Consider the following 13,600-nt stretch of genomic DNA (forward strand, 5'->3'; position numbering starts at 1 on the left):
AGTCAAGAGATGTTTCTCAATGTTTCTTCCACTCCTGCAGTTCTGTGAATCTCATTCCTGAAAATTCTCAAGGTGATTTTACTATCTTTTCAGAGATACCTGTTTTTATCAATATCCATAAAGCCTTTCTGTGATACATTCTTCTTCCTCTTTTTCCCTTTTGATCACATTTTAAGTACCCACCCAGAGGAACTCTGGTCAATATTTCCTTTTATCCTGTTAACAACTCCTAATGGTTGGCCTCTCTTGTGTGCAATAAGCCAATATTCTGTTTTTAAAGGTATTTTCATACCTTCTACTTAACCGGATAAAGCATACTGAGATCCTGACTCAACCCAAAGAAATGTTCCTGCCTTCAGAGTGAGTAGGCATAGGTAAGAGTATGGATGAAACTTTTGTAAATAGTAGTGTACTTAGCATAAATAAGAATTACATAGTTTTTAAAAATAATATGAAATAGTTACTAAATACGTACTTTTTACCAAGGTAATGTATTTATTGCCAAGATAATGATAGAAGCATTTTCTAGGGAAATTTCACCTAAAATTCTTGGGCTAATTCAATAAATGTCTGCCAACAACAACAACAAAAGTTGATTGATGGTCTTTTGTGGTTAATGCTTTCAGTTTTTGTAAAGTTTCTCATTTATCTATTTTGGGGAAACCCAAAGTAAATAGTTGGGAACTTATATTTGTTTTACCCTTGTTTTTCCTATTAACCATTGGTTTAAGAATACATCAAGCACCTTGATTTGTTAAATAACTAGTGTTTATGGGATTCCATTAAATTAATTTTAATAAGCCTACCAGAGTCTTGTGAAAACTCATATTGGGATGTGTTTGGTTTGTTCCTTTGTTTTAATTCTGTGTTTGTCCCCTAAGCATGCAATATATCCATAAATAAAATTCCATGATAAGCCATATAATGGTATAGTAGAAAACGCACAGGTATTTAGATAGCGATCAGTTCCATTATCTACAATGCTGTAACCTTTCCAACAGGACTGTTGCAATGCATAACTCCAGGGACCATCATTCATATTTGTTCCAGGGAGTGTCATGTTTATAGAATACAATGTTAATAATGCCCCTGAAATAGTGCAACAGTGGCCTTGCTCTCTGAGCCTGTTTTCTCCTCTAAAATGATGCCTGAGTTAAACAGGGTTGGGGGGGCGGGTACTGGGTGGAGGGGGTCAATGGGAAAAAAGAGGAAACATCTGTAATACTTTCAATAATAAAGATAAAGTAGAAAACAAAACAAACCCTGAAACTCTATACCTATTAACTCCCTATTTCTCCCTCTCCCCAGCCCCCAGCAACCACTATTCTACTTTGTTTCTATGAATTTGACTACTTTAGATGCCTCATAAAAGTAGAATTACACAATATTTGTCTTTTTGTCTGCTCATCCATCCTTGATCTCTTTAGTTCTATATACCAGGCAGTCCATTTGTCTTGGCCCCAAGAACACCATGTTCTTTAAGCCGTCTCCAAAATCCCTGTTAGCCAGACCCTCCTGCCTATCATTCTGACAATAAGCCCAGCCGCTTCTGATGGTTAAATACTACCACTGGTGGATTACTTCCATTGTTATTTAACATTTATGGAGGGATGTGCCTTAGCTTTGCACATCCCTGACATTTTTGCACAAAAATGACAGCTTTCTATTTTATTTACTAGCATTTACTCTTCTCACAGACTAATTTGCATGGGGTTGAGAAAGGACTGGATGGCCAAGTGAAAATACAATGGGTTTGGGAGTTAGACACATACTCAGAACTAGGTTTTGCCACTTCATTCGCTCAATAAACATACATAGAAGCTGCGTCACTGTGAGAGAGAGGGAAGTTGGCCCTTAGATGGCAGGCTTCCATTTTGATTAAGGCTTCTATTATTACTAAACACTATATGTTGGATTTTAATACATGTCTTCTTAAATTTTTGCAAAGTATACCAAGTGATAAATCAAAATTCCTTTCTGTAGATAACAAAAAATGCCTGTGAAGTGTGACGTTTTGCTTTTACAAAATGAGTGCAAGAACACGCTTGTATATTCTTTGTGAAATGTCAGGTTATCTTGACCATGACTGAATCCCAGAAGCCAGAATCTAGCCATTGATAAACCTCCCAGTACTCATTTTACCTAATTACACCTTACAGTGGTATTGGGGTATCTTGCCCACCCTCAGCTCCTGAAGCAAATGGGACAGCAAATAGGACAGTGAGATGTTCAGTGTCAATAAAGCTCTCTGCCGTCTGCCAGAAGCACTGCCTGCCTGGACCAGGGGCCCCCCAGCCCTGGCAGTCAGAAAGGATACCTTTATGAATTCTACCTTCCACTTGTACTATTTTGCCTTTTATTCTTTCCCCCAGAGGCTTGAGGGAGGTTGTGGGGTGTTGGCAATAAAGCAGAGCAATGAAACCCTTGGCAGTTGGTTATGAGAGTCATTTCCTTAACCTGATTGCCTGAGCCTAATAAAATAGAACTACATCCCAAGGCATAAGAATGTGAAGTTTTCCACAGCTTTGATTGTGCTCTGTACCCCAGAACATCATCCAATCATGACCTCTAATTTGCTAAACTGCATAGTCACTGTTATGTCTCGGATGACCTTGCTCAATGAATTAGAAGAATTTAATTTGGGCTTATTTAAACTCTCAAGTTTGCATATACTGATCTACAGGCACTTTATATAAAGTCCTGTTTTGGAGACAAAATGGGGACATGGCACTGATTGCCCATCTGCACACATGCCCTCATCCACCCTAGCTCCTGCTTTTCTCCCTGGTTCCAGACAGAAGTTCTTGAGAGCCAGGAATTCTGTGGGTGGCAGTGTTAGTTCAAGTGCTCCAGAGAGCAGACACCAAAACAGAGATAAATAAATTCATTGGGGGTACCATCCACGGAAGATGGAGAGAAGAAGCAGCTGTAGTCAGGTGGCTGAAGGTCAGATCTTTTAGTGTTCCTCTCCTCTCTGAGTCATTGTTCCTTCCAGAATAAAACTCAGCTAATCACCCCAGCATATATATTCATTATGTCTAAGTGTTCCTTTTCCTGGGTATGTTAGTTTGGGTCCTCAAAGAATCCAAGAAGGGATTAATTATGCAAGGATTTTATTAGGGGAAATTCCTATGTAAAAGAAAATAGGCAGGGAACTGGAACAGGTTGAGAGAACTGTCAAACTGCCATGCAAGTCTGACCATAAGTGGAGAAAGAAAAGGTTGAGTGGAAGCACCTAGGCTGCCTTGTAGTCCCAGGAACGTTTGGCAAAGCCATCAGGAAATCCCCAGGCCAAAGTCAATCATGAGAGGAGTCCCACATCTCCCAGAAATAGGTTTGCCTTAGTATTCCTGCCACACTCAGTAACTGAGGGGGCTAGCCCATGGAGGGATGGCCTTAATAAAAATGCAATGATGGATTTCACAGTTCAGCAGCCGGAGACTTGGTCAATTACCCTCCCTGTAGTTAGAGGTCTGCATGTGACATTCTCATGGCCACCACAGAGACATAATCATTAAAATGTTTCGTAATGCATACATACTTGCACAGGCATCTGCTTTATTTTTTATTTTTTAATCCTCACCTGAGGATATTTTTTCCATTGCTTTTCAGAGAGAGTGGGTGGGAGAGAGAGAGAGAGAGAGAAACATCTATGTGAGAGAGAGACATTGATTGGTTGCCTCCTGCTCTCACCCCAACTGGGGCAGAGTCTGCAACCAAGGTACCTGCCCTTGGCAGGAATGGAACCCAGGGACTCTTCAGTCCACAGACACTCTAACCGCTGAGCCAAACCGGCTAGGACAATCATATATTTTCTATATGCAAGAAAGACGAGAGCTACAAAACAAATGGTCTAAATTCTTAAAAATGTCAGTGTGATGAACTAGAGAGTTAAATGTAAAATATTAAAAGACACTAAAGAGACTTGACAAACTACATGGTCTAGGGTGGGAAAAAAGCATAAATTGTTAAGTCCTAGACTGTAAAGGATCTGAGATGTTTACCCTACTTGCACAGGTTTACACATTACTATTTTAGCATCATTACTATTGAAGGCTTAGTCTAATGCTAATCTAATATGCTAGATTCCAATTTTAGAATTTTATAAATTAATATTGTACCTCAAGGTCCCACTATGGCACCTCAAGATTTTCCACTACAACTCAAGATATGCTCTCCAAATCCCATATCCTGTACTTGTATTTTAGGCTAAGCATTCAAACTTCAATATTGTATCACTGGAACTTAAAATTCCAATCTCAAAATTTAAAACTCTAGTAATATAATTCCATGTTCTATTCTTGTGACTCCAGATTCTATTTCAGGAAGTCTAGGTTTTTTCTGAAACTAAATTCAACTGTTGGATCTCTAGATTTTATTCTCATAACCTGAGATTCTACTATTAGGACTCCAAGCTCGAGATTCAAAGCCTGAGATTTGAATACTGAGTCCCAATATCTACTACTGAAACTGCAGACTCCATTCTCTTAACTTGAGCATTCTACAATTATAACTCAGTTGCTACTTGGAACCTAAAATTCTGGAAATACAGTATAGGCTTTACTCTCTGAATTTGAATCCTACAATTAGATTCCACAATCACAACCAGAAATTCTACTTTAGGAATTTCAATAATGGCAATCCAAGACTCTATAATTGGAATACCAAGTTCTCCCCCCCTTTTTATTATATTTATTGGGGTGACACTGGTTAACAAAATTATACAGGTTTCAGGTGCACAATTCTACAACACGTCATCTGTTTATCCCTCCTCTACCCTCTTCCTCCTTCTCCCCCTCTTCCCCCCAGGGAACACCCAGTTCTAATCTGTGACTTTTATATTTTATTTTGACCTTCAATTTCTATCAAAGACTGAGATTCAAATCTTGAACTCCAGGTACCAAACTTGGTAGATTTTACTACATTACTCCAGATTTCATTCTTGTAATCCCAGATTTGACTCTCAGTTTTCTAGCGTCTATCCAGAGGTTGGAGAGAGAGGTTTCTTGAGAATTTCCCAGGCATAATTACTTGATTATACACTGTACTGAACTGTGCTCTCAAATTCCTAGTATAACAAATACGTCAGTGAATGGAGTCCTCTGGCAATGGCTACAGCAATAGGAAACCAGATTGGCCCATGACAAAATTACGAAGTTAATGAAACTTCCTCTAGTTCCCCCCTTTATAGCTCTTCTTCAGATCTCCAGTGACCTTATGTACTCTCGTGCTTCCATCCAACCCACTTAGGTCAAGTGGCTCTCAAGAATATGTTTGAAGCCCTGGCCAGGGAGCTCAGTTGGTTAGAGCATCACCTCCATAGGCTTGGGTTTGATCCCAAGTCAAGGAACACAGAAGAAGCAACCAATGAATGCACAAAATAAGTGGAACAACAAATCAATGTTTCAAATCAATAAATAAAAATGATTAAAAAAAATAAAACCATTCTCAGCATCAAGTCTTGTTTAAAAAAGAATCTATTTGAAACATTATTTTATTTATTCATTGGTTGATTCTTGTATGCACCCTGGTGTATAGGGATGATGCTCTAACCAACTGAGCTACCTGCCAGGGTTTGAATCTTTTTATTTTATTTTTTAATATATTTTTTATTGATTTCCAAGAGAGAAAGGGAGAGGGAGAGAGAGAGAGAAACATCAATGATGGGAGTCACTGATTGGCTGCCTCCTGCACTCCTCCTACTGGGGATCGAGCCCACAACCCGGCTATGTGCCCTGACCAGGAATCAAACCTTGATCTCCTGGATCATAGGTCGCTGCTCAACTGCCGAGCCACACTGGCGGGGCTGAATCTTTTAAAAATGCAAATGAATTAAAATATTTCATACATTCTCCTCCCTCTCTCCTTCATTTAAATATTTAAAATTTAAAGCCTCAGCCAAAGAGTGGAAGCTCCTAAAGTAGCATTACACATCAAGGAATGAGGGAGGTAATTTGGAAGGAACATCATAGGGCCTCTGGTGGACCCTTGAAACCACCTTACCTAATTAACTGATACTGTGTTGCAAAAAATTCTGGGATTTGGTAAAGTTCCCTCATTTGTAAAATAGGGATAAAAATGTCAATAATATATGTAAAAGCTTTATGAACATTATGCAAATATTAGTTATTGTTATTATTCCTCTCTTTTTTTAAAGGAGCATGTCCCTGCCCTGCTGGGCGTGGCTCAGCGGTTGAGCGTCGACCTAGGATCCAGGGATCGAGGTTTGATTCCTGGTCAGGGCACATGCCCAGGTTGCGGGCTCGATCCCCTATCCGCGGTGTGCAGGAGGCAGCTGATCAATGACTCTTTCATCATTGATGTTTCTACCTCTCTCCCTCTCCTTTCCTCTCTCTGAAATCAATAAAGATATATTTTAAAAAATAGACAACTTTAAAAATAAATAATAAAATAATAAAATAAAATAAAGGAGCATGTCCCTGGCTGCTTTGACCATGACTACTGTGCCACCTATTGGACATGCCTTGAATTACATGGCTCTTTTTCTCCTGAGCGTTACCCAATAATCACCTTAGATTTTCTCTGGCATACTTGAAGACCCTTTGAAAAGAATACTTCCTCGCCTAAGTGGTTTGGCTCAGTGGTTAGAGCCTGGCCCTTGGACTGAAGGGTCCCTGGTTGGATCCCGGCAAAGGGCATGTATCTCGGTTGCTGCAGGCTTGATCCCTGGCCCTGGTTGGGGTGTGTGCGTGTGTGCGGGAGGCAACCAATTGATGTGTCTGTCTCACATCGATGTTTCTCTCTCTCCCCTCCCCCTTCCACTCTCTGAAAAGCAATGGAAAAAATATCTTCGGTGAGGATTAAAAATAATAATAAAAAAGGAAAAGAAAACTCCCTTGATTAGTTTCAGTGAATTTACAACATCTGATTTAAGATGAGTGAGTTCAATAATTATCTATTGAACATTTACCAAGTGGAAAGGGCCAAGGAGGAAAAAAGATAGAAAAAGATAGAGACATCTTAATACCTACTATTGAGGGGATGTGTTAAGAAAGACTTCACCCAGTAGGTAATCTCCTACGGGGGTCTCATAAAAAGAGTATAATTTTGAGAGAGAAATAAGAACACTTCAGGCAGAGAGAACAAATGAGCAAAGGCATAGAACTGTAAAAGTACCTTTGAGAATGGTAAATTGTTCTGTGTAATCAGAGCATTGGAGCCAAGGAAGGAGGAGGTGATGACAGCGATTAATAGCTATTGTTCTCAGCCTTACTGGGTACACAGTCCTTTTAAATATAAGCTCTCCAGGGAGGCTTTATAGCACAATGGTTGACACCATGGACTGTGATGGCAGCTAGACCTTCATTTAAGTCTGTTTATATTTTATAAGAATTTAACCTCTCTCTGTTTCAGTTGTCTCATCCAAAAATAAAAGTACCTACTTCACTGGACTCTCATCAGGATGAAATAGGCTTGTCAAATTCTTATACACCAGCAAGCACTTAGCTATAACTGCAATAATTAGTAGTTATCATAAGCTACTATTATTTCATCTATAAGGCAGAAATTACTATCCCAATACTACAGAAAAGGCAACAGGTTAAGTGACTAGGGTAAAATCCCAAATCTTACACCTTTTAAACTATATACCAGAGACTCCAGGTTGCAAAAGCAGTTTGGAACCAGAGTGCTAAGAACTCTGAATGACAGTATAAAGTTTGGGCTTTATATCATGTAGGTTATGGGGATCCACAGAAGATTTTTAAACAGGAGTGAGTTTTAATTCAGATTTCTATTGTAGAGAGAACTTAGAACCTTCTGAGTAAGTTCACTGAACTTACAAGCAACAACTATAATTTTAATGATAATAAACATGAATTTCAAATTAATTATGTATTAGGTATGTAGAAGGAATAAATAACTTACATTGCATTTTTTTTAAAGAAAATAAACTAGTAGGTGCCATCACCTCATTAAAAAACAAACAAACAAAAAACCTCATAGGGAGCAAACAGAGGAATATTCTATTTCTAATGTGATTTTTTTCTCCCTTAAGTGAAAGGAGGTTATACGTTTTTCTTCCACAGGTATTTTATAGACATTATCTCTGATCTTCACAGCATGCAGGTCCTGGGGATCTGAGGATGGAGGGGTAACCTGCCCAAGGTAACAGCTGGTAAAATGGCAGGGCCAAGATTCAAACCCAAGCCTATTTACTCCAAAGTTCTTGCATCAGCATCTCACTTCCTCCCTGTGGTTAGAGGAGATATTTTAAGGCAGGAAGATGCTTCTCTCAAATTATATTCAGAGTGTGAGTATGAGGACCAAGGGTGGATGCTGGGGCTCCTCCCTCAAATGGAGAGATGAAAATGACTCTGAATACTGGGAGCTTCCAGTCATCTGAGACTGAGGGGGTAGCAGGAAGCAGGGAGGGCCCAGCAGTTGATGACATTCCACCTGTTGAGCCTTATTTCACCAGGTAGGCAAGAGTTCTGGTGGACCTACTCTGTGCCAGAGACCTGGAATTATGTGGGGACTAATAAGTTCTGATCCCATAAGATTTCACTATGTTATGATCCCATAAGATCAGAACTAGCAGGCCCCTCAGAAATTATGTCCAGTATCCTTGTGGAGTAAAGAAACAGGCCCAGAGAGGAGCAGTGATTTGCCCAAGGGTCACACAGCAGTGAAAGACAGAATTTAGGGCCCCTGCCTTACTGGGATTTGCTTCTCTTTAACTCACGCTAAAGTAAAAGTGACCGATAGAAGATCCTTTCCCAAAAGCATGCTTTTAAGAGAAAAGAGAGCACCTAGAAGAGAAAGGGGGTATCAAGGGAAGAATAAGCCTAGAATCCTGGGGACAACTCTGGCCCCCTCTCCAGCTTTCTCAGGAGCAGCCTATGTCTGGGGATTTAAGAGGTTATTTATGTGTTGCTAGCAGGGACCTCCTAGGAGCAAAAGTGAGATTTAACCCCCTTCCTCTACTCATAAGCACACTTTCCCCACATGGAATTAATTTCATACAGAATATCCCAATGGAAAAGGATCTTTGGGCCCATCAAAGAGATGGCAGAGCTTACATCTGTGGGAACTGTGGGCTGGGAGTCAGAAGACCTGGTTCTAGCCCCAACTCTGTCATCATCATTCTAGGCGACCCTAGCAAGCTCCGCACCCCCCCCCACCCCCACTCCGCCAAACTTTAGTTTTAGTTTTCTCATCTGTGAACTGGAACATTTATATCTGTCTTTAAGGTGTCTTTCAAACTCTACCAATCTACAGTTATACCCTTCTAGGGCCTAAATTTTTCATGCTGTTCCACACTGATTGGAATCTAGGAGTCCTGGTGGCCTGATCTTGTGCTAAATCACACACAGTTCTCTGACACAATCTTGTCTAACCTCAGCAGTTCCCTAACTAGACTGACTTCTTTCATCCGGAAAAGACGGAAGCCTTTTTTAGACAGAGGCTTTATCATGCTACTCACCCTGACACTTACCCTGGGTTCTAACTATCAGTTTCTTCACTAAGATGAGCTGATCATTGTTATACAGAGGAAAATGTAAAACATAATATAAACAGCCACTTTAAAGTGGAGCTGGAGCTGCCATCCCAGAGGAACTGCCTTGCTCATCTTATGCCTCAAACCTTGGAATGTTAAAACAGGGCAAAATCACCTTTGGGTGGGGCCTAAAGCAAAATTGAATCTTGAACAACTGTTTGGAAAGATATCAAGAAAGCAGATATAATGACTATTGGATGGAGGACTACTGGGCTGAAAATTTAAAACATTCTTTAGAATTAATATCACTATGTTATGGTATCTACACCTGCAGAAATGCCTTCCTTCTGCTGATGTAATTGTTCCCCTTCCCTTTCCCATAAATACCCCTTGCCTTTGTCTCCTAATCAGAACACTATTTGGATTTCTGCCTGAAGAAATAGGTATTCTTTTTTTTTTTTTTTAATATATCTTTATTGATTTTCAGAGAGAGGAAGGGAGAGGGAGAGAGAGAGAGATAGAAACATCAATGATGAGAGAGTCATTGATCAGCTGCCTCCTGCACACCCTCTACTGGAGATTGAACTCGAAACCCAGGCATGTGCCCTGACTGGGAACTGAACCTCGATCTCCTGGATCATAGGTCAATGTTCAACCACTGAGCCACACTGGCCAGGCTAGGTATTTTTTTTTATCTCAAATAAATGCTTGTTGCATCTCACTTCTGCCTTTGGTGTTTAGGTTAATAGAAGCATGATATATAAGAATCTCTCTGAACCTCAGCTTCCTCATCTATAAAATAAAAATATCTGTAAAAATCTGAAAAATATATTACTGGGTTGTTGTGAGGCTCAAATAAGAAAATATATTTGACAGTATCTGGCACATATTTCAAATTCATATATCTCCACTGCTATTACCTAAAGCCTAGTCCAAGCTACCATCTTGCTTGAATTTCTGAGCCATGTGTTCCCTGTTTCAAATCTTGTTTCAACAATTCCATTGTCTCTCAGCAGCCAGTGATATTTTAAACATAAATTAGATCACATCCCTCCCCTGACTAAAAATCCTCCAAGGCTTCCCACTGAATTTGAGATAAAATCCCCAGTTTTTACCATGTGATCTGACTTTTTGCCTGTCTCTGATTGCATCTCTTAGTCACTAACTCCTTGCTCAGGCCACTCCAGCTACACTAGCTGACCCTCAATTTCCCAGGCCCTTTTCTGCACAAGGCCACTCTACATGCTGTCTCCTGGCTAACTGCTACTTGGCCTTCAGGTCCCAACTTCCATGTCACTTTCTCAGAAAGAGCTTCCTGGACTCTCCTGAATAACTGTTTCTCAAAGATCTCCCTGCCCCATTATTTTCTCTCCTAATGATCTCATGATATTTCAGAATTTATCACAATTTGTTATTATATATTCATTTGTGCTTACTTCTTTATATCATTCCCCAAACATATGCAATGCCTGCTTTTATACTCATCTATACCTAGTACCTCGCACAATCCTGAAGACATGGTCATTAGGGAGTATTTATTCAAGGAATGAAGAGTAGATGCTCAATTAGTTTCCTTTCTTCTCTTTCTCCTTTCTTATTATATTATTACCAGACACACGAACTATTCCACAGCTAACAAAAATATTGTTTCATGTGTCAGGGGCCATTCATTTATCTTAAAAGCTTAAGAGTATGATCTTTGAAAACTGAGATCTGGGTTCAGATCTTTGCTCTGACACCTGCTGTGTGATCCAGGACAGATTCTTTAAACTTTCTGAACCTCTGGTTCTTCCTTAGAAAATGGAGAAGTCAGCATCAACCTCAAAAGATTGTTATGAAGATTAAAGGAGAATGCATATGAAGCACTTAGTACAGTGAGATACATTGCTCATAAATGATAGCTATTTTTTAATTAATAACTATCACTAATAATAATTTTCTGAATACTTCCAGGCCAGTGCTATAATACTTTTGTGCCATGGGAGACAATTAAATTTTGTGTAATTATACCTGGGTTCCAGTCCTGAAATTCACTCCATGACTCAGGTACTCTGTCTCTTTGAGCCTCATTTCTTCATCTATAAAATAGGTTTACTCTTGCCTATCTTACTCACCATACAGGGCTACTATGGGACTTACACAGGATGGTGCATGTACAAAGGCCTCATAAATTATAAGGGGCTATATGTAAAAGTAAATGTCTATTATTAATAATCTGTGGCTCATCTCCAAAGGAGACTCTGGGTAAATAAAATAATATTGAAGTGATGTTCCAAGTGATTGAGGCCAACGAGAGAGCTTTGGTCAGTATGCCAAGTTTGAACCTGATCCTCTCCCATGGGTCAGACCTCTGTTTACTCCCGATTGAAGAGAGAAGCCTGAATATCTCCCCGATCTCTTCAGTGCCTCAGGGTGTAAGAAGAGGAGAGAAAAGTCCAAGTATAAGACCTGGCTTGTTTGCCTGCTCTATTGCTGCCTGCCCAGATAGGGAGAGGAATCTGACAGATCTCTTCTTGTGTCCTGATTCTTCTGGCTCCTCCATCCCCCAAGGTAAGTACACAGCATTGTTAGAACCCTGGAGAGAAGGGCTCTTTATTAGTTAAACTGATGACAACTGTTTTACACATCTTCACTGCCCATCCTCATTCTGGCATGTCATAGAAAACACATATCCCTGGATATCCAGGGAGGTGGTATTAACATGTAAAAGAACAGCACATGATTCAAATGCTGACCATCCATCCATTTACTTGTTTGTGACCTTGGACAGGTCCTGGGCTTCATGCCCCTAACATGTAAAGTGGTTAAGAAATGTTGAATTCTAGGATCACTGATGTCCTTTCCAGCCGGTGGTGTGCTGGTAAATGTTTTAATTAGCAGCTCTCTGAGTATAGGTCTGACATGAATGTTGGTTAATATTTTAGATTATAGCAATCAGTAAGATGAAAGTAAAACAACAAAGACATATATTGGAACTTCATTTATTTGTCAATAATGTGAGTGACTTATTTGCTGAATCAGATAATAGTTTTCAAATGCTGGAAGAATATTTCCTCAATTTTTGCTGTGTTTTTCACAATGTAATACAACATAATTTTAAGTTTAATCTGCATTATTAACATTTGCTTTATCACTTTAAGTCTCAACAATGAACAAAACAAGCCCTGGTATGTAGCATTTGCTGATTTCAGTGATACAAATATTTCCACTGTGGCTAATTTCACAAAAGTTTTAAATTTTGCCCAGCCAGCATGGCTCAGCAGTTGAGCATCAACCTATGATCCAGGCGATTGAGGTTCGATTCCCAATAAGGGCACATGCCCAGGTTTCGGGTTTGATTCCCAGTAGGGGGTATGCAGGAGGCAGCTGATCAATGACTCTCTCATCATTTATGTTTCTATCTCTCTCCCTCTCCCTTCCTCTCTCTGAAATCAATAAAGACATATTTTTTAAAATTGTGCTTCTCATTTTTAATTAAAAAAAAGTTTTAAATTTTGACCAAGTCCAATTTATCTAGATTTTTCTTTGCTTGTACTTTTGGTGTCATAGCTAAGAAATCACCATGTCATCCAAGGTCACAAAGATTTTTTTCAAGGTCACAAAGATTTATATCTATGTTTCCTTCTAAGAGTTTTATAGTTTTAGCTTTTACACATAGGTCTTTGATAATTTTGAGTTCATTTTTATATATGATGTGAGGTAAGGTTCAACTTCATTCTTTTGCATGTAGATATCCAGTTGTCCCAGCACCATTTATTGAAAAGACGATTCTTTCCCCATTGAGTGGCATATAGTACACTATAACTTAAAATACTTAAAACATTGAGAATTGAAATGTTTTAGTTCTTTGAAAAAAATTATCAAGAGTAATTTGAACAGTACTTGCCTTCTTATTGTATAACTTACAATATGAGTGATCATATTTTCTATGCTTGGAACATGGTCCTATTTTCTTAAATTTTGGATCAGCTTTCAATATTTTATTCTTTGCATTTTCAACATTGTGAAGTATATTCTGCTGAGGTTTTCTGCACTAAGCGAAGTTTTCTGCTGAGGTTACTTTCTTTAAAACATCTTCATTCTTTTGGTCATAACCACTTTCCTCATTTATATCAATAAGTTTGCCTTCCCTAAGTTCCT

The sequence above is a fragment of the Miniopterus schreibersii genome (genome assembly GCF_964146895.1).
Source record: "Miniopterus schreibersii genome assembly, chromosome: 8".
NCBI classification, from domain to species: domain Eukaryota; kingdom Metazoa; phylum Chordata; class Mammalia; order Chiroptera; family Miniopteridae; genus Miniopterus; species Miniopterus schreibersii.